Consider the following 22,029-nt stretch of genomic DNA (forward strand, 5'->3'; position numbering starts at 1 on the left):
TAATGTTTATTTTTGAGAGAGAGAGAGAGAGAGAGTGCATGAACGGGAGGGGCAGAGAGAGGAAGACACAGAATCTGAAGCAGGCTCCAGGCTCCGAGCTGTCAGCACAGAGCCCAATGCAGGGCCTGAACCCACGAACCACAAGATCATGACTTGAGCTGAAGTCGGTCACTGACTGAGTTACCTAGGTGCCCCAGGAACATATGGTTCCTAAAGTATGTGAAAAAAAATCCTAGAGTAAGTGACTGTTTATTAATACTGCATGGCTCTTTTGCCCTCGGTATGTGAGAATGTCCAAGATTGGATTAAAGTCTTCAAAGCTTGGGCTTCTTTCTCTTACCCTTTTTTTTTTTTTTTATTCCTGATTCAGAATGTGAATGGTTGGGGGAGGGAGGTGATTGTGTCTATCTGTGTGATGTGTGTGTGTCCCCATCAAATCATGATAGAGTGTAAAGGACAGAGATTGAGTCAAGGGGGATTTGAATTTAAGTTCTTGTGCTTCAATAGTGAGATCTTTGAACAAGTTAATCTCCAAGTCTTAGTTCCTTACCTGTAAACTAGGTCTAATACTTAACTCAAGATTGAGGATTAAAGAGCATGTGAAGATCACTTTAGAAAAGGTGACACTTAAAACAGAATCTTAGTTCCTTGCCACATCTTAAAAAAGAAAAATCCAAAACCCAGACCTTTTTCAGAGATTACTTTATTTTAGTCTTTTGTGCAAAGGGAATATCTTTAATTTTTAAATTGGGGTACCCAAGGGGGAGGGTCGCCAGGGAGCTTTGAATATGATACTGTTGCTGTGAATCCAGATGGGCTCAGGACAGTAAGACTTTGTGTACAAACCACTTTGTTTTTCAGAGTTAAATTGCAGTTTAAGAATCTTTGGCAGCCAGTAACTTTTCCCCCTTTGCACTTGGGATGGTGCAATATTTATAGATCTACTCAGAAAACTAAAAATTTCATGTTTAATTGCAAATGGAAAATTTAAGCTGCCATATTCATTTGTTCAAACATTCGGAAAGTAAATACCAGTAACGACTAGACACAGATGAACGAGACAAATCCATATGGCTCTCAGAATGAACATTTTGAAGTGAGTACTTGTAGGTCTGTACACTCACTTCCTCTGTTGAGATGCCATCTTTTTCATGGGGCCACAGTATAAAGGCTCCTGACATAGGTTAAATGGGATGGAAGGTACTTTCTGTCAGTGAATACTTAACTGTCCGTGAAAGAGGGACATCTATTTGAAGTTTTTTTTAGGATACCTGTAAACTCATTAAATCCTTTCACCTGGAATAGAAGAAGTTAAAAGTTCTGTTTATGGATTTCTCATTATTAGACAACAGTATTGCATGAGTTGTAGAGAAGTAGTTTTCAGGTTTCCCTAAACTGGTAGATTTATCAGTGACTAGCAATGTTCACATTGTGTGCAAGAGATCCGTGTGACAATAGCCAGTCAAGTATTTGCTTGAAATGGTTAAAATTCTTGAACTCAGTTGCCTGAAATAGAGTAAAATCACCATCTTCAGAAACTTGAAGAACTAAGATCTTTGAGATTAGACTTAGTACTTAAAGTCCTGGGAAACTAATTTTGTGAAGCAGTTTAAATATATTACTATTTTTACTGCTTCCTAATCCATGAAGTGTCTTGGTATGAAAGCCATTAAACTCCTCAGAAGAAGGTTGAGAGTACATAATGGTATTACTTCCAGTGATCTGAATACTGGAAAAGTGATTGAGACTAAATGTTAGACTGACCATGCTTATTCTTACAGTGAGTTTTCACAAGAATGAATGCAGTGTCACTAGTGCTTGCTATTTAACAACAGAAATGAAGAAACAAGAGTCTCTCAGAGAATTGAGACTATTTGTTAATTTTTCATGGTTCCAGTTAACCAGAAAAGAAAACAAAAGCAGGGAGGAGGAACAGAAGTTGTCTAGGCTTTGTAACTGCTGGCTTGTTACACTTGACTTCCAAGCAGAAAGCTCTCCAAGGCCAGACCAGACCCCCAGCTCTGAGAGGTCTCCAGTTAGCTTCCTCAATGCAAGTTCAGCTGGTGGTGATTTGACCATAATTATTACCTTTTCCCCTTAAAAATCAAATCACCTCCTTTCTCCCTTGAATGCAGTGTGATATAAAAACAGACACTTAAGCAGAACTTTATAGTCCTTTATAAATGTTAGCATCTTCCTAATCTCAGAATGTCAGGAGAGTTGTATATTAGCAGAGAATGCTTGTTTGCTAGCAAACTGTAGAAAAACAGATTCTAGTTGGGCAAACAAGCTGAAATTTTTCCTCCTATAGTCCTGAAAACACTATAGCACTTCTTTAGGACTGGAGCTAATCTGTAGAATTTAGATGTCAGATAGTGTTTGTGCTAGGCTCCAGTTTTTAGGGGAATAGTTTAAAGTTACAGTACAGTGTGATTCAATTGGGTCCATAAGAGACTGAAAACAGTAAAAGTGTTTGCATCAGTAAGACTACCAGTATATTAAGCAGAATCTGTACTCACTGCACATATGTAAATATGCATGCTAGTCAGTGCTATTGTACAAAGGTGAAGATAATTTTGTTAAGCAATTTTGTTATTGAAAACTTGATTTGGGGTGCCTGGGTGGTTCAGTTAGTTGAGTGTCCGACTCTTGATTTCAGCTTTGGTCATGGCTCTCATGGTTCATGGGATTGAGCACTGCATAAAGTGTGGAGTCTGCTTGGTATTCTCTCTCTGTCCCCCAGCCCCCTCGCTCCCCCTTAAAAAAAAAAAAAAAAGTCGTTCCACAACAACTCGTATTTCCCAAAAATTACGTTCAGTGTGTATTCTTCTCCCACAAGTCTATAGTCCTGTTTTGTTAAAGTATTTCTTTTTACCCTGGAATACCTTAGTCTTTAGGATTTGGTACAGTTGGATAAGTGTCCCCAGTATGTATCCATTTTACTACCTATTTGGGAAGGCACTAAGTATTAAAAACTCCTTGAAGGTTAGCAACATCTCCGCCTATTTTGGTACTGAAGGCATAGTTTTGGATACTCCTTTTCCTTTCTAAGTGCAGTCTGTCTGCAAACACCACTTAATCCCAAGCCATAAGTAGTCACTTTTCTCTGGCTTTGAGCCTTTCTTGTCCTCTTTTTCCAATTTTTTTTTTTTTTTTCTAGACTGGAGAAATTTACATGTTTTGCTTATTTACTAGGAAGTGTGTAAGAGCATGATCTCATCCTGTGTGGACTACAGTACAGATGCTTTCAACAAATGTTTAAATTGTGAAGTGGGAACCCCTCTCTCTCCTAGCTTATTTGCTGGTTGAAAATCCAGTGAGAAAAATTGAGAGTTTTACACTAAGTTTTCTTTCTTTCTTTTGTAAAGATTTTATTTTTTTAATTTTTAAAAATATTTATTCATTTTTGAGAGAGAAAGTGAGAGCGAGCACGGGGGAGGGGCAGAGAGAGAGGGAGACACAGAACTCGAAGCAGGCTCCAGACTCCAGGCTGTCAGCCCAGAGCCCAACGTGGGGCTTGAACACAATGGTGAGATCATGACCTGAGCCAAAGTCGGACACTTAACTGACTGAGCCACCCAGCCACCCCTAAAGATTTTATTTTTAAGTAATCTCCACACCCAACATGGGGCTGGAGCTCACAGCCCCAAGATCGAGTCACCTGCTCCACCAACTGAACCAGCCAAGCGCGCCTGCACTAACTTTTCATTGTTGTCGAGCTAAAATGCTTAAGAATCACCTGGGAGTACTTGGTAAAAATACATATTTCTAGGCCTAAACCTCTTAAGTTGATTCTGTAGTGGCACAGACTGAGAAATCTGCATTTTTAATACATATCTAACAATCCTGGATGATTCTGATTAATACATGAGACCACAGATCATCTTTGGAGAAACTGATCTATCTGGACTTTACTATCTTACTTACGTTAAGATGTATGTTTTTGCTTCATTTGTTCAGGGTACTCCATTGGTTAAGCTATTCAGTTTATGGTATTTTTTAAGGACCAGAACAGTGTTTTTCAGTATATGTTTATAAAAGGATTATATTTATCCTACTCTAAATACCTTCTTTCAACGAGTAATTCACCTAAATAGTAGAGATAGTTAACTGACTTTGCAGCTGTTTTCCTATTTATCTCATCAGAATCCTAATTTTTCTCCTCCTTCCATGTTTAACAAGCTGTTTGATCCTGATGTCATCTTTTAGGATTGGGTGACTAAGCAAAGCACAAAGAGCAAGAGGTTGTTTTCATACTAATATCCCCAAAATGGTTAAGACAGGGACTTTTAGAAGGTAAGTGGAGGTATGGGTACAATTTAGTGGTCTTTAGCTACTGATGGCACTGATTGACATGGGAGGATGTGAATAGAGCAGTGGTTCTTCTAGCATGGTTTTCTGATCAGCATCAGCATTGTTTGAGAACTTGTAGGAAATGTAAATTATTGGGCTCATCCAGACCTACTGGCCTAAATTCTTGAGAGTGGGGGCTTAGCCATCTAGGTTTTAACAAGCCAATCAGGTGATATGATATACACTAAAGTTACAAAACCAGTGGAATAAAGTAAGACTTAAAATTCACCCTTCCGTTGAGCCTCACATTTTTATTTTATTTTTTAACTAAAGAAAAAAAAATTTTTTTAGCCTCACATTTTTAGGAGGAATGAAAGTTGACAAAGTCCACATGCTTACATGCTTGAAATCTAGACTTTGGAGTTAGATAAACTTGGTTAGCTGGGTGGCCTTAAGCAAGTCACAACTCTGATCTTAGTTTCTCATCTGTAACAGTAGGGATAAATAATAGCTATCTCAGTCATATGAGAGGACATTTAATAGTATCTGGTATTATTATATCCCCAAGGTCAAATAATTGACAAGAATAAGATAAGTTGATCAAAATAAGCTTTTAGTTTTGACATTCATATGAAGCTTAGAACTAGTTTTGTGTAGTAATTCATCCTCTTAAGCAGTATTCCTTTTTTTTTTTTTTTTTTTTTTTTTACAAAGCCCATGGCTAGGCCTCCATACTTATTCATGTGCTTCCTTATAGTTTTGAAGTTGGAGTAATTCATAACTGAAGCGTAAAAAGGAGCCTGTTAAATGATTAGCACTAGAAAGTGTTCTTCAGAAGAAGAAATACATGTATTCAGGCTTAGTCTTTCTCCAGCTAGTTGCCCAGAGAATGGCCTGTGCATTTCAAGCGTGGTCAATAGTGATACTCTAGACAAAGAGGGCCCCTTAGTTGAATTGGTAATAGGATGCATGAAACCACTGCATCAACACCCTTGACTCCTTTATGGGTAGACAAGGTGTGGACTTGTGCTTCTTGGTTGAATTAGTAATAGGATGCATGAAGCGGTGCATCAGCACACTCAAGGTGTGGACTTGGGTGCATTTTTAAAAAATTTTTTATTTATTTTTTTAATTTATATTCAAGTTAGCATATAGTGCAACAGTGATTTCAGGAGTAGATTCTTTTAAAAATTTTTTTTTTTTTCAACGTTTATTTATTTTTGGGACAGAGAGAGACAGAGCATGAACGGGGGAGGGGCAGAGAGAGAGGGAGACACAGAATCGGAAACAGGCTCCAGGCTCTGAGCCATCATCAGCCCAGAGCCCGACGCGGGGCTCGAACTCACGGACCGCGAGATCGTGACCTGGCTGAAGTCGGACGCTTAACCGACTGCGCCACCCAGGCGCCCCTCAGGAGTAGATTCTTAATGCCTCTTACCCATTTATCCCTTCTCCCCTCCCACAACCCCTCCAGTAGTCCTCTGTTTGTTCTCCATATTTAAGAATCTCTTACGTGTTTGTCCCCCTCCCTGTTTTTATATTATTTTTGCTTTCCTTCCCTATGTTCATCTGTTCTGTGTCTTAAAGTCCTTATATGAGTGAAGTCATGATATTTGTCTTTCTCTGACTAATTTCACTTAGTATAATCCACGTAGTTGCAGATGGCAAGATTTCATTCTTTTTGATTGGGACTTGGGGGCATTTTGAGGCCCATGCCTGTTGTAAACAAAGGCAACTTAGGCTGAGCTGTGGATTCCTATGTAGCATAGACAGGAGGTTTATAGTCACTTTTACTATTTCCCAAGCATTAAGAGCTCACTTAATAGAAGCAAAGGAGGACAAGCCTGCAGGAATGGGCCTGTCCTAATTGAGTTGCCTGAGAAGGTACATTTTCAGGTTAGACAAGTCCTTTTTCCCTTTTAAGTTCTGCCTCTTGGGAAAGAAGAAGCATTTTCAGTGCAGGGATGTCCTTGTGAAAACATGACTCACTGCAGAAGAGTATATGAAATATAAATGCCAATTTTAAGGGTCTTATAACTGGTTAATTACTTTCAGAGGCAGGAGTAAAGCTTTCTAACTTTGTCTTGTATTTAGACAACACAGGTGAGTTAGTAAAATGGGATTTGTTTGTCATACTCCTTATGCTTAAAATAATAGCTCTATCTAGCTTTGACTTACACCTCAGTGGACTGATCCCTTAGTTGAAATCTTCTCTAGGCAGCACTCACTGAGGCCCTGATTCTCCAGGGACTCTGCAGAAGTGTCCTGCTTTTGAGATGGCCAGTTTAGCCAGGAAAACTTTTGGCTGGCCTTAAGAAAACTACACAGTATAGTACCTTGCCATGTAGGGAAAAGGCCCTTGATTGGCCTCCAGCAGAGGACTTGGTGGTGGGGTAGTGTTGGGACAAGGAAGTCTTAATCCTGGCCTCGTCAGGTGTGACCAGAGCAAATCACACAACATGGTGCCTTATGTTCTTCCTACCAGTAAAAGGAAGAAGCTGTTGACTTGGATTCAAGCTTTTCAGTCAACACTGTCCCAATAGAACTTGCTATCATGATGGAAATGTTCTGCATCTGTGCTGTCCCATATAGTAGCTGCCAGCCAGATGAGACTATTGAGTCCTTGAAATGTGGCTAGTGTGACCAAAGAACTTAAAATTTTTTTATTTTATTTAAATTTAAAATAGCTACATGTGGCTAGTGGCTGCCATAATTGGACGACACAGCTTAATTTTTTTTAAGTTTATTTATTTTGAGAGAGTGCTAGGGGGGAGGGGCAGACAGAGGGGAAGAGAGAAAATCCCAAACAGACTTCGTACTGTCAGCCTGGAGCCTGACTCAGGGTTCAAACCCACAAACTGAGACCATGGACCTGAGCTGAAATCAAGAGTCAGACGCTTAAAACTGACTGAGCCACCCAGGTGTCCTTGACAGCGCAGCTTCAGATAAAATTTAGATAAGAGCAAAGAGATTCAGGTTTTCCTTGGAATATAGGTGATTGGGGCACTTGGAACTTAAAAATCCGAAAGTGGTGTGAATTTGATGAGTGTGAGTAACAAGTCTTCCTTCTGGATATCTACATTGCCTTATCCTGGGTGACCTAAGAGGACTTAATGACTAGTACATACAGTTGTGTTTACAAGAACAGCTGGGAGTTTAGGCATGTTTCCATTTTACTTGGCCCCTTTAGTGCTACACAAAGATGAACATTTAAGGTCCTTTGGATTGAATAAATTCTCATTTTATCTCAGCAGCCTTATGAGATAAGTCGTGTCTATTTTTGTAGTTAACAAAACAGATTAACTTACATTTTATATACACCTTTATGGATCATTATTCTTTAAAATGGTTGGTATTCAACTTAATTTGAAATTGCAAGCTTTTAGCATGTTGTTATAACAAGTTAATTTGTTAAATTGTAGTCAGTTAAATAAGTGAATGACTATAAGTGGTGGAAAATCTAAAATTGTACAGATAGGAGTGCCTGGCTGGCTCAGTTAGTAGAACATTCAACTATTGATCTCAGGGTCGTGAGTTCTAGCCTCATGCTGGGGGTAGAGTTTACTTTAAAAAAAAAAAAGTACAAGCAGACAAATAGCACCAAGAGGTTAACTCACTCAAGGTGTTGGCTATAGTAAAAACAGATCAAAACTCAGTTTCTACAACTTATCTGGGAGTCTTCCTCTCATTTTCATGCTCATAGTGAATGTAGACTGCATCTCACTTAATACATACTCTGGCCCGCAGTCAGCTAGACAATATTAGTCCAAGGGCTCAGAGTGGGGTTGTAGCCTTGGCCACTGTGAGGACCACTGACAATAGTGGACATGTGAAGTCTCAGAGAACAACTTGGGTAAAATGCTTAAAAAGCAGGGACAGATCCATTTTCCTTCAGCTTTAGCTTCAAATTATGGTCATTTATTTTTGAAGTGGGAAGAGGAAATGGACTAGGGATGAAATAAATAACAGATATTTGAACATTTACTGTCTCCACTTTACTTTTGAAGAAACTGAGACTCAAGGCTGTGTAGTTTGTATGAAAGCCACAGAGCTGGGAGGCTAATTTAGGCCTACCTGATGCCACAACCTGAGTTCTTAAATGTGACAAAAAAAGTAAAGGGGAACCTGGGTGGGTGACTCCATTGCCTGCTGGGAATTCTGGGCTGTAGTGGAGCTACCCATATAGTATCAGACTGTGGGCTCTCAAAGCACTCCCCTTAATTTACAGTGGATTTTTACCAGACTAATATCATTGACTAGTAGGCTTTGCTGAACTTCCCTATTAAGGAAAGTCTGCCTGCCTGTGCAGCAAAGACCCCACGGTAATTTCTTTTTTAGCAGATTGGCTTGTACTTGGATCCAGTTATTCCAGAAATCAGTAAAACTTCTTTTTATCTGAGTACTAAAGAAAAAGGTTCTTTTTGTTAGCCAAGGATTAACTAGACCCCTCACTTCCACCCGGCCCCCTTTTTTTTGAAGGATCCTGAAGTCTGCTTATTTACAAAGGAATTTCATCAGAGTTGGTTAGCAATATGTGAACAAGTTAAGATGTTCCCACTTCAAGGGGGATAAATAACAAATCAAACTAACTTGCTGTTTAAGAAGCAGGATTAGCAGTGGGCTCAGCATTGGCCTCCCCTTCAGTGTTCTCATTCATGCAACTCACTTCATCTAGTTATGCAGAGCGGGAGTAGATTTTAACCGCTTTTAAATCATATTGCTAATGACTCTTAGCCCATTCATGGGCTGTTTGAAGGAAGGAGAGAGGTGGGAGTGGGGTTTAGTGTGGATATCCTTTAGGAGAAAGCTTAGGAATTAGAGAGAGGTTGCAAGTAAAGGTAAGGAGGATATTCTTCACTTACACACTGACCTTGAGAAAGGCACCTCTCTTCACAGGGTACGTTGGAGCTAGTTTCAAAAAGAATTAAATACACCTGAAACTAATTTTATTTATTATATTTATTTCTTCTGAGAGAGAGTGTGAGTGGGAGGAGGGACAAAGAGAGAGAGGGAGAGAATCTGACAGCACAAAGCCTGACGTGGGAGTTGAACTCATGAACCGTGATCATGACCTGAGCTGAAATAGAGTCGGACGCTTAACTGGCTGAGCCACCCAGGCGCCGCCCCTCCCCCCACCTTTTAAATTTATTTTCAATTTATTTTATTGAAACTAATTGTATATGTCAGTTATACCTCACTTTTAAAAAGAGGTTATTTCATGACACAGGAAAATTCTATGAAATTCATATTTCGGTGTCTATAGCTAAAATTTTATTGCAGTCTGTGTTCATCCATTTACATATAATCTGTGGCTGCTTTTGTGCTACAGTGGCATAGTTGAGTACCTGTTGCAGGAATCGAACGGGGTGCAAAGCCTAAACCACTTTACCACCCATCCCTTTAAAGAAAAACTTTGCTGATTGTTGGATTGGTGAGTAGTCTCAGATGCTTACCTGACTGAATGTATGTATCACAGGAAGCTCACAAGACTCTTTCCATATTACTTGGTAGCCTCTAGCCCCCAAAGAAATCTGTATAAGCCAGGTGTCAGAAGTTTACTGTGAACTTGCAACTTCTTTAGGTCTTAATCCATTTTTTTCTTACTCATTTTCCCAACAGAGTCCTACTGGCCAGACTCAGGTTACCTGTTTCTCTAAGCATGGCTCTGCCCAGTGATGTCTAAACAACAAAGAAAATTTCTGTTCTAGAGAACTTGACTGTTTTACTCCTTATGTAAGCTGTGTCACCCCTTATGTAGCTCTTCTTCCTCTCAAATAGGGGCTGGGAGAGTAGCAGGTGAAAACAGCCTCTTTACTTCCTCAGTTGTAGAGACTCTGTATTCTTAGCTGCGAATGAATGAATGAATGAATGAATCAATCCAGTCCCCAGGGACTGACTCAGCACCTTGTGCCTGCCTTTTAAAGGCACTGAAACCCAATTGAAACAGAAACTGGAAATAAAATCAGTAGCATGTCTATTATTGCAGGTGGCTGGTGTTTGGTATTATTGCTCAAAGGACCAAGAAACAACAAGGCAGAATTTTTCAAAATAGGATTCTGGACAATGTAGATGATAGTCACCTGGAGAGTTTGTGTTAAACTCTACATAATCTGGGGATGATATAAGTCCCAGATGTTAGGAAAGTTTGAGAACCACTGCTATCAAGCATTCAATTTTTTTCTTTATACCTTAATCCGTTTAAACTAAAACAATTTTTAAAGGTCATAGAATTCTTTGGACTGTAAGTGTAGGCGTCAGTAGAGGTCATTTTACAGATTGGGAAACAGACCAGAGCAGAGAAATAAATTAAGGACCCCATTAGGACATTGCATAAAGGACACTCAGAGCTGCTCTAAGAATTGACTTTTTAAATATGTCATTTAGTTCTCGGCATAATAATAATGTGAGCAGCCTGTTCTGGACCCTGATTGTGTCTATAAACCACAGCTCAGAAGACCTTATAGTTAATTAGGTAACATACTTTTTTTTGAAGACAATTTGGTGGTCCTATCGCTGAAATCTGAGTTCTTTTAAAAAATTTTTTTAATGTAATTAATTGGGAATGAGAACCAGAGGAAGAGAGGAAGATGAACTTGAATTTAAGGAGCATAATGGAAGGAAGGAGTAGGATGGGAGAGAAGGTTGTAAAATAAGTTAAAATAGGGTGCATAGACAGGAAGAGCCTGAAAAGACAGATTAAGGTAATTGTAGTGTTGTAAAAGCATAAAAGGAGTCCAAGAAATTTAAATGCGGAAGTAGACTGACTGGAAGAAAAACATCCTCTGACCATTTAACCCCTTTTTTGTGTGGGATTGAGGCCTAAAGCAAACCAGTTGGATGCTTCATTTGTGTCTTTTTCTTGACAAGCTCCTTAAAGGCAACATCTGGCCACTAACAGAGTTGCTGATGTTTAAGAACCACAGCAGGTTCTCTTAAGGGTTTTTAAGTCAATGTGTAGCATTTCTTTTGAATATGTAGATACTTTGGGAAATGTGAAAGGTTTTAGAAATTTGAAGTTGTGTTGCTGATAACAGAAGTTGAAAATACGAGATGTCTATCTTTGAGCATCTCTGAGTTATTTATTTTTTATTAAAAAATTTTTTTTCCTAATGTTTATTTTTGAGAGAGAGACACAGAGCTAGAGCAGGGGAGGAGCAGAGAGAGAGGGAGACATAGAATCTGAAGCAGGGTCCAGGCTCTGAGCTGTCAGCATAGAGCACGACGCGGGGCTTAAACACACAAACTGTGAGATTGTGACTTGAGCCGATGTTGGACGCTTAAACAGACTGAGCCACCCAGGCGCTCCAACTCTGAGTTTTTTAATGCAGTGTACTTCTGAATTTCTGATGATGAAGTATTACCAAGTATTGAATATTGAGGAGAAAGACACAAGCAATTTGCAAAATAATCGGTAAGATTTATTTAAGTTTGACCCAAGTCTGTGACAAAAGGTCTTGTATATATACAGTACACATTTGGGGAAAACAAATACAAATGATAATTTGACTTTAAAAATTGGAAATGTTACTAGTCCCTTCCCTCATTCTTGATTTGCTTTAGAGCTGAATTCTCCCAACATTTTTCTTTTAAATTCCAGAGTTCTTTGAGCTTTTAGCCAGAACACCATCTGTCCTCCTTACTTTGAAAGGCTATTAACTATGCCCTGGAATTTTGGAAATGTTCTCATTGAGAATTGCTGTAAAATAGTGATAAGGACTCTTCTGTGGGCTACAAATTTAAATCGGCCACTGTTAGGATGGATCACAGAGCAGGTTTCCCAGGTTGAAACCAGATTACCATTGGTAAAGTCTGAATTTAGAGAGCTGGGGGGGGAGGGAAGGGTAGAGTTCTTGCACCCCTCAGTTATTTTTCCTTCCTGCTTTTAGTTTGGCATTAAGTTCCTGGGGAGATTCACACACCCTTGATACTGACCACACTCCCGGATACCAGTCTTTTATCACCAAAACCAGCTTGTTATCTGTCCTAGACAAACTTTTAAAGTGCTGGCACATACTGGGTATAGAGTATTAAGTAGAAGTGTTGATTTTATTTAAACTCCAGCTTCTGGAGATGTGGTATCCATAGGTTTGAAAGTGAGGGAGCAAGGAGAAGATGCAAGGATTTATCCCAGTAAACGTGATTTAATAAATGAGCAGCAGGTGATGAATATCTTCTTTAGAAAATTAATTTCTTTGGGGCGTCCGGGTGGCTCAGTCATTTAAGCATCCAACTCTTGATTTTGGCTCAGGTCATGATATACTGGTTCTGTGAGTTCACGCCCCAAGTTGGGCTCTGCACTGAGGTTCAGTGCTGAGCCTCCTTGGGATTCTCTCTCTCTCTCTCTCTCTCTCTCTCTCTCTCTCTCTCTCTGCCACTCCTTCATGCTCACTTGCATGTGCGTGCGCACTCTCTCAAATAAACTTAAAAAAAAATTAATTTCTTCACCCCGTGCTTTCACCCAAATGATTCCAGTGCCCACCTTCCTAATGCAGTGGTTGTATATTTATGTATCATCTCTGATGAGGTTATCTTTGGCAAAGTTGTATTGTGACTGCCTCCTTGGGGAGGGCAGCTTTTGGTTGAATAGCTATTCCTCATCCCCATCCTTCATACACTTGATGACTGTCTTTGGAGGAGGAGCCCATCATATTATACAGCTGCATTAAGTCTCAAAACTTGTCATTAAAGGTCATCGAAAATGAGGTCTGGCTCAAAACATGGCAAAGAGCTCTTTATACCAGAAAAGTCTCTGCCTTTGTTTACAAGGAAGCAGAGGACTCTTCTCTCCTGCCCTGATCTGATTACCCTAATAGTTTAGGAGAATGGTGGAGTGGTAAATGCTTTTTAAGGTCATGGAATAGTTGACAAAATGATCAGTAACATTTGCCAATTCCTTAGCCTTTTCTCATAGTGTAAATGTTTATGCTTGAGTTGAATAGTGATTGCATTAGAGACCCTGAGCAGAATAAGCTTGGCAAATACTGTTAGCCACCTACTGATTGCAGCTAAACTAATGCAAATGTTTCCATGCAGGTGGTGTTAACTGGTGTTAACATCCCTTAAAACTTGTAGGTTTTTTAGACTTCTGGGTACAGGACTGTTAGAGCAAGTCGGTTTGTTATTTCTTCATAAGTGCTTTTCTTACCTGGATCTGTAGACAGGTAAGAAAATCAGATAAGCTTTTATTTGTAATTGGCTTGTTGTGCAAGATGAATGGGCATGATTGCTGCCTTAAATGCATGTGTAGAACCTGAACTCTGAGTTATTTGGAATGAGTGAGTAGGCTTGATTTAGTTCTATGTAAATTAATCATGAAGAGGGGTCAGTAATAGTTGTACGTAATTGACAGTTTGTAATTTTGTGGCGCTTAGCCAGGAATTCCATTACAACCATACACAAGGAATTTGACTGACTTTTGAGATAAAATAAGGTCACTTAAATATTCTGAACCCCAGTTTCTTCATCTGTAAGAGAGGTGAGTTTATTTACTAAGGCTACAGGTATCTGAGTTGATGATCAACAGAGATTTGAAGCTCTTAATCACTGACCTGTGCTGCCTTCTGATAGACCCAATAGTCAAGTGATGTAAAAAATTTATTTATTTATTTATTTATTTATTTATTTATTTATTTATTTATTTTGAGAGAGAGAATGAGCAGTGAGCAGGGGAGGGCCATAGAGAAAGGGGGAGAGAGAGAGAGAGAGGAATATGAGAATATGAGAATATGAATCCCGAACAGGCTCTGAGCTGTCAGCACAGGAGCCTTCAAACTCCTGAAGCGTGAAATTATGAACTGAGCCAAACTCAAGAGTTGGACGCTTAACCTGACTGAGCCACCCAGGCGCCCCTAGTTAGGTGACTTACCCCAGGTCATACAGTAAGTGGACAAGAATTTGAATCAGCTATTTTTCATTCTGTTAAACTGGTCGGCTTCCTCCAGCTTCCTTCAGAAGTTGTCTTCCAGCATTCTGTGCTACTCTGTAACGTCCATAATCAGCATTAGGGTTTAGTCATGATTTTTTGTGCTTACTGCATCATTCTTGAACATATTTAACCAAAGTCTTTTGGTTTTGTTTTTCATATAATTTTGTGTGTGTGTGTGTGTGTATCTGGTTTTCTTAATGGGGAATGAACTCTTTCCTTATGCCTGGTTTGACACTGATTTGACAACATGGAGCTGACTCTCTACCTGGTTTCCAAACCTGCAGCTTCATTGTGAGCCTGGGATTAGACCAGCTTTCAGGGACTTGATAAGAGTTGGATTGAATTTTGCTGGACTTACTTGATACTGATGTTTCTTATTCTTAGGTATTTGGTTTCCTTTCTATCTAAGCAGAAGATTAGGACTCTAAAGCTACAAGAAGTAGGAGTGCATCTATATCTTTTTTTAAGACACTGCTTTTGGAACACATGGCTTTCGAGAGGCAAATTAAATATAACTCTGGAATTTTATTTTTTTAATATGCCCCTTGCAAGAATCAACTCTGTCATTTCCTAGCTGGCAGAAAGTAGATCGCACTTAATTTTTGCTCAGTCATGAAGAAGATGAATTTTTCAGCAAAATCAAACAGTAATAATTGACAGTTGACTTCAATTGTTCATCTGCCAAGAATGCCCTCTCTCCTTCTACTTTCCTAACCCTTTTGCCTTTAGTAAGACTTAGGTCACACACTGCCTCCTCCAGGGAGCCTAAGTTTACTCCTCACTGCCCTCTTGGACCCTGGCTCTTTATTTCTTCTTGTTCCCTGGTTGTTTCCCCTCATCATTCTACTTTTCACTTGGAAACAAAGGAGTCATTAAGCCTTGTTTCAGTTATTTTTACTTTTTTTTTTTTTTTTTAAAGTAGAGAAATAGCACATGTGTTCAAGCTGGGGGGGAGGGGCAGAGGGGGAGAGAGAGAGAGAGAGGGAGGGAGGGAGATTCTCAAGCAGGCTCCATGCTCATCATGAAGCCTGACCCGGGGCTCCATCTCATGACCTCAGGATGATGACTGGAACTGAAACCAAGAGCTGGATACTCAACCAACTGAGCCACCCAGGCACCCCCAATTATCTTTACCCTTAAGACTCTTTTCAAAACGTCCATAAATTAAGTAATTCTACTGCTTTACTACCCTTAATGAAAGATAGCAGGAGGGCAGTAAAGTAGAAAATTCTGCCATCAATTAAGAGATGGGGAGGTCATGACATCCATATGTTTCATGTGTAGACTGGGGAAAATGTCTATTATCTTTATAAAAAGTTTGCATAGTTTCTGAATATGAGCATCATGATGCAATAAAACACTGTTGCTTTAATGTTAATCATTTGACATTTGAGATTTTTGGGGTTAAGAAACGAAATTTAATCTATTTTAGCAAGTCTCAAATTTAAAAAGGTTTTCTCTGCCTTCACATATGCATGGAGCAGCATAAATTTTCTTTCTTGGGAGTGTGTCTTCAGGCTGAATTCCTAGATACGGGTTGCTGGGTTAAAAGAAGTTGTGTATAAGTTAGTTTTGTTAGACATTGCCAAATTCCCCCTCCACAGAGGTTAATGAACTATGTGCACTTTTAAGATGTTAAAAGAGGCAAAAATGTGTCTCAGATTTGAGGAAATTGGCACCACCCAGAGTTGTAAAAACCAGAGATGACATGTGAAGCCTACTAACTTGCATGGAGAACTCACCTAATAGGAGATAGCCATTAATATTATCTTCTGTGAAACGGCGAGAATATTTTCTTAGAAGAGTCATAAGAAAATTGAATAAAACTGTGTTTCTGAGTACTCTAGCATGGTTCTGGCACATATATTAGTGCCCCTTTTTTCTTGCTTGCTTTGGGCCGTGGTTGTTTGGCTCCGTGTCTTAAATATCTTACTAGATTGTAAACTCCTTAAGGGTTGAGCTCATGTCTGATGAATCTTCAGCAGGACGCTTTGGATTTAATAATATATTAAAAATGGTTGTACCTGAATTAACCCTAAGAATATAATTCTGAATCTAGTAGTAAAAGATTTCCTTTTCTTTTGCACACGAACCATCAAATCCTTATGTTATGCTAGCCAGCAACTTATCCTGAGAATTATGTCCTGAGGACACACAAGTATTTTCCTCTTTTGTCATTTGGAAGTGTCTTTACTTAAAATCTTTATTAACTTTAAGGAACACCTTAGATAATATTGGCAAGAGATGTTGATTGCTATTCTGTTTGTTCATTTACTTATCTGTCTTTATAACTCCAGTGAAGTCAGTGAAAGGAATTAGCAGTTAGCCTGTTTCCTCAAGGCTGCCTTCTTTCAGGGGTCATCCCCCCATGTCTTCTCAAAATTTTTAATGCTAGCCTTTGGAACAGTTTTTGTCAAGTTATTAGGTGACCTAACTTTACAACCAATGAGGTTTTCTAGGGATTTTATATGTAGTGGTTTACATCTTACATTTCTAATCTATCAGTCAAGTTCAACACCATTCTTTTTGCATTAACAGACTCTTAAAGTGGCAAGATCCTTTCTCTAAAACATTTTTTTTTCAACGTTTATTTATTTTTTGGGGGGACAGAGAGAGACAGAGCATGAACGGGGGAGGGGCAGAGAGAGAGGGAGACACAGAATCGGAAACAGGCTCCAGGCTCTGAGCCATCAGCCCAGAGCGGGGCTTGAATTCACGGACCGCGAGATGGTGACCTGGCTGAAGTCGGATGCTTAACCGACTGCGCCACTCAGGCGCCCCTCTCTAAAACATTTTAACAGTATCTATTCTTAGATGAATTCCAGTTAAGGGGAAGGGGTACATACTTATTGATCTTTAAGGCCTTTAGTCTGCTTTCTATAAATATTTTCACCATGAGGGACATAGATCAGTTTGCCCTTATTGGCTTCACTTTTTCACTTACTGGCTTCTCTTCTGACCAACATCTGTAGTTGGATGGTCTACTGTTACCCTAAGTATAATATGACTTGAGTTAGTTTTATCATTTCTCCATTCTTCCCCCTGACCCCCATCTTCGTTCTGCACAGCTTTCCTGTGTCTGTGAAAGCACCTTGTTCCCCTAATCACCTACACCCAGTCTTTGAGTTCTCTTTGACTCTTCCTCTGAATGTATTTACTATACACAATCTATGGAGTTCCTGGAACTGGGTTCTATTTCCATTTTCTTCAGCGTGCTTTTACATTTTCCCTTTCTTTCTCCACTCCTTGCTATCACTTTTTCCTAGACTGCTTAAAAAACCATTAGCTAGTTATTTTGATTTTACCTTTCCATTCATGTTGCCCTTCAACTAATCTTCTTTAAGTATGGCTTTTATTTTGTTCCTTTTCTGCTTGAAGTGGCTCCCTGTCACCCTTAGAGTAGGACACCCTGGCTCATGGGTTAATGTTATCTATCAAACTTTTCTCTCTCTGCTCCTTAACACAATCCTTTCTTGGGCTAAGCTAGTCTTCTCCTTGTATCCTTATGTCATAAAAAAGTAAGGGATTGGAAGGGAAGAAGCTTAAAGATAGTGTTCAGCTTTTTATTATTAAAACTTTCAAACATGAACAGCAGTAGAGAGAGTAGTATAATGAACTCCATGTATCTTACACCCCCACTTCAGTAACTCAACTTTTTGCCAATCTTGTTTCATCTTTCCCCGTATCCCCCTGATTTTTTTTCTTGCCTTGAGCATATTTTAAAGCAAATTCCAGATAGCATTTACCTGGAAGTACTTCTGTATGCATCTGTAGAGGTTATTTATCAATTTACCTGGTGTAGATCATCTCTATAGTTTCTCTGTCAGTTGGTAATTGTGTTTGTTTATACACTGTTGATGTTCTGCAGGTGTCTCATTTTACCTCTCTGTCAGTTCTCCTCGGAGGACCCAGCCTGCCATGTGGAGCTATACTGTAGCCATTCACATATTTGAAGTTGTCATATATTAGAGTTTCTGGTACCTGTCATGTCACACATAGCACAGTTTGAGCATATGATCGATACGATAGATATGTAATAACGTCTTTTGAAATTAAGGCACTTGGTTTTATATCTTTAACCTGAGTCTTATTTATATCATTGGATTATTAGCTACAGCCTTAAGTTTCTTACCAGACATTTTAGTTACGAGTTTTTAGATTAGCAATTGCTTTAAAAGACCTGACCTGGCTTTAAAATCAGTTTTGAAGTTTTGTGCCCTTAAAAAGATAATGTTATTGGCAGAATAGTTCCCTGAAACCTACCTGGAATTACTTTCAGTTCATCTTTTACTTAGTTTCCTTTTTTTTAAGTTTAGTGCTTTTTAATGAATTAAACTACTTTTTCCTTGTGTATATGAGTATTTGGCAAATCTTGGTGATTTTTAAAAATAGCTTTTATTATATAAGTGATTCATCATGGGCAAAAATTGGAAAACAAGGCAAAGAAAGCAACACACAATCTCAGTTTTCTCATAAATTTACCAACCACAGAGAGATACTTTTAACATTTGGGTGTCTGTCTTCTAGTCTTTTTAATATTGTTTGTTTATGTATGTGTTAACTTATACAGAGAGCAATTAAAAAAAAAATATTGTGTCCTTGCCATTACTCTGGCCATAATAGCAGATCCTAATGTTCTGTTTCTTATTTGTTAAATCTGACCCGTAAACAAAATCAAAACACACAGACTTCATTCCAGGTTGTAGTGCTGGTGGCATGTTTTGTTATTATTGTGGTTTTAACCATAAGTTGTTAGTTTGGGGCAGACATAACGTGGGTATTTATTACTGTTGTAAACAGGGGTCACCACCTTTGTGTATTGGATTAACTCAGCATTTTATAATTCTAGACTTGAGACTTCGAGAAGTTAGAGGGTTCTGTGTGCTAAGTGGAAGATTGGGTTTAAGTTCTTTTTTTTTTTTTTTTTTTTGACACCGTATGATTTTATTTTTCCCATCTCTTTGGGATGAGAATTCTTATAGCTAGGGATATGGTCATCAAATTTTTGTTTCTCTAGGGCCTGGCACAGGATAGATGCTTAGTGGATTATGCCAAATGTGGCTTTTTTTGCTGTGAGCCAGGAATGGGATGAGCATGCACATTGCCTGCACATTATTGTTAGTTATCTATTGTTACACAGAACATGTGTTACACAAAACATGTTACCTCAAAGTTTATAGCTTAAAACAACAAACACTTGTTTTCTCATGTAGTTTCTGTGAGCCTGGAATCCGGGAGCAGCTTAGCTGGGTGGTTTTGGCTCAGGGTCTGTCATGAAATTGGAGTTGTCTGGAGACATAACTGAAACTGGAGGACCTACTTCTGAGATTGTTTTCTCCGATGGCTGTTCTTAGAATTTCACTTTCTCACTGCATGGGCCTCTCCACTAGGGTTGCTTGAGTGTCCTAACAGTATGGCACCTGGCTCCCCCCAGAACAAGAAGAAAGATCCAGCACCATTCATGACCTGGTGGCAAAAGTCTCATACTGACATTTCCATTTTATCCTGGTTTTTAGGAACGAGTTACCAGATCTAGCCTATACTCAAGGAGAAGAAAATTAGGCTACACTTCTTGAACAGAGAAGTGTCAGAGAATCTGTTGGACAGATTTTAAAAAACCACCACACATGTTTTGGGTACATAAACTTCCAATTGATTCATATTCAGCATTGGTGTGACCTGACCCCAGTGAGCCACATTTTTAATAGGCCCTTGGAATAATTCTCATATGCAATAAAATTTAAGAGTCACTAACATAAATATGCAGAGAGATACCATGTTCACAGATCAAAAGACCTAATGATTTTTTTATGTCACTTCTCCACATTGTCCTGTGAAAACAAACTTCTCAGCTGTTTTTTTCTTCTTTTTGGAATTTGGCAAACTGAATATAAAACTTTCATGGAAATGCAAAAGACGTAGAGTAGCCAAAACAGTTTTGAAAAAGAACAAAACTACTTTTATGACCCGATATTAGAACATACTGTGAAAAGAAAATTACTGTGAAACTATAGTAGTCAAAATAGTGTGTGTTTGTGTCATAGAGTCCAGAAATAAGACTTAAGATTATGTGGTCACTTCATTTTCAACATATAGGCCAAGGCAGTTCAATGAGGAAAGGGCTATCTCTTTAAGAAATGGCGCTACAGCAACTGGATATCTTTATAATTTTAAAAATGTGCCCTATCCTTTACCTCTGTAAAATTCCTAGGAAAAATTCACAATACATATATCCAGCCAAAAAATTGTAATCTAAAATGTATAAAGAGTTCTTATAAAACTCAATAAGAGGACATACATGTATATATACATACATATGTGTGTGTATATGTATACATATACATACATACAGATATGTATGTATATATGTACGTATGTGTGTGTATATATATATTTTTAAGTTTATTTTGAAAGAGAGAGCACACGTGCACATGGGGAAAGGAGAGAGAGAGAGAGAGAGAGGGAGAGAATCCCAAGCAAACTCTGCACTGTCAGTGTGGAGCCCAGTGCAGAGCTTGAACCCACAAACCGTGAGATCATGACTTGAGCTGAAGTCAGACACTTAACTGACTGAGCCACCCAGATGCCCAAGAAGACAAATGTTTTTAAAATGAGGGAAGGATTCGAAGAGATACTTCACCAAAGAAGATACATGAGTGGCCAGTAAGCATGTGAAAAGATGCCCGTTATTTAATTAGGAAGCTGGATTAAAACAACAGTGAGATACCACTACATACCTGCTAGAATGGCTAAAATTAAAGACAGTACTGAGTGTTAGAGAATTTATAGCAGTTGGAGCTCTTAACGCATATTGGTGGGAATATATAATAGTACAACCACTTTGGAAAACAATTTGGCAGTTTTGTATAAAGTTAAACATATACTGGGGTGCCTGGGTGGCTCAGCTGGTTAAGTGTCTGACTTCAGCTCAAGTCATGATCTCACGGTTCATGGGTTCGAGCCCCACTTTGGGCTGTGTGCTGACAGCTTAGAGGCTAAAGCCTGCTTCAGATTCTGTGTCTCCCCCTCTCCGTGCCTCTCCCCCGCTCATGCTCTGTCTCTTTCTCAAGAATGAATAAATGTTAAAAAAAATTTTTTTTAAGTTAAACATATATAACCCTGTGATTTCACTACTAAGTATGTACCCAAAAGAAGTGCAAACATGTCTACAAAAAGACTTATATATGAATGTTCATAGCAGATTCATTCATGATAACCTAGAAACGACTCAGATGTACATCAACAAGTGAATAAGTAAATTGCAGTATATCCATAACAGTGGGATTCCACTCAGCAGTAAAATCTTAACCAGCTGCTGATAGATCCAGCAACATGGATGAATGTCAAAAGTATCATGCTAAGAAGTCAGACACGACAGTAAATCCTGTATGATTTCATTTATATAAAACTTCAGACATATCCATAGTGCTAGCAAATTAGTGGTTGCTTTCAGCAGGAGGGGGCTGGGGGGGGGAAGATGGGGATTGACAGGGAATGGATGCAAGGGAAACGTTCTGGGGTGATGGGATTGTTCTAAATCTTGATTGTGATGGGGATTATACCTGTGCATATGTTTGTTAGACTTACCACACTGTATCTTTAAAAATGTGTATGTTTTCTGCATAGAAATTATACTTTATTAAAGTTGATTTAAAAGCATATCTCCTAAGGTTTGTATTTTCCAGAACTTATGTAGATAACCATCTCGAGAGTCAGTGTTCAAGATTTATCCTTTTGTATCATTTATGACTTAGTCTCAATGCTACCAGATACAGGGAGAAGAATGCCAAACTGTTACTTCCTTTTATAGT

The 22,029-nt window shown here is 38.8% G+C and overlaps 1 protein-coding gene across 1 annotated transcript in view; it reads left to right on the top strand.

Annotated features, from left to right (window-relative positions):
* The window catches only part of TOP1 (DNA topoisomerase I), a 96,989-nt gene that overhangs the window by 11,206 nt on the left and 63,754 nt on the right, over positions 1–22,029 (top strand). The window lies entirely within an intron of this gene.

Source organism: Puma concolor, chromosome A3 (assembly GCF_028749965.1).
Source record: "Puma concolor isolate L17-30 chromosome A3, mPumCon1.1.hap2, whole genome shotgun sequence".
Taxonomy (NCBI): domain Eukaryota; kingdom Metazoa; phylum Chordata; class Mammalia; order Carnivora; family Felidae; genus Puma; species Puma concolor.